This window comes from Cyprinus carpio, chromosome A9 (genome assembly GCF_018340385.1).
Source record: "Cyprinus carpio isolate SPL01 chromosome A9, ASM1834038v1, whole genome shotgun sequence".
NCBI classification, from domain to species: Eukaryota; Metazoa; Chordata; class Actinopteri; order Cypriniformes; family Cyprinidae; genus Cyprinus; species Cyprinus carpio.
In genome coordinates, this window is record NC_056580.1 from 13,486,173 (window position 1) to 13,486,441 (window position 269).

Genomic DNA, 269 nt, shown 5'->3' on the forward strand with positions numbered 1-269 from the left:
GTAAACTAAAAATAGCATAGTTGATATGTGACTAAGCAGTTTGATAACGTAACAGCAAAATTCTACTTTTAAGAAAACTCTGTTTAATTAAAATGGATTTAGTCTATGCACATCTCATTTCGTTTGAAAGAGAGAGAGAGAGAGAGAGAGAGAGAGAGAGAGAGAGAGAGAGACATAAGGGGCATCATTAATTGGGCTGGTTCAATTCTCAGTCAAAAAGAAAAAACCTCGGCAAGCAGGTCGTTCCACTTGATTTGAGTCCTGCCTGT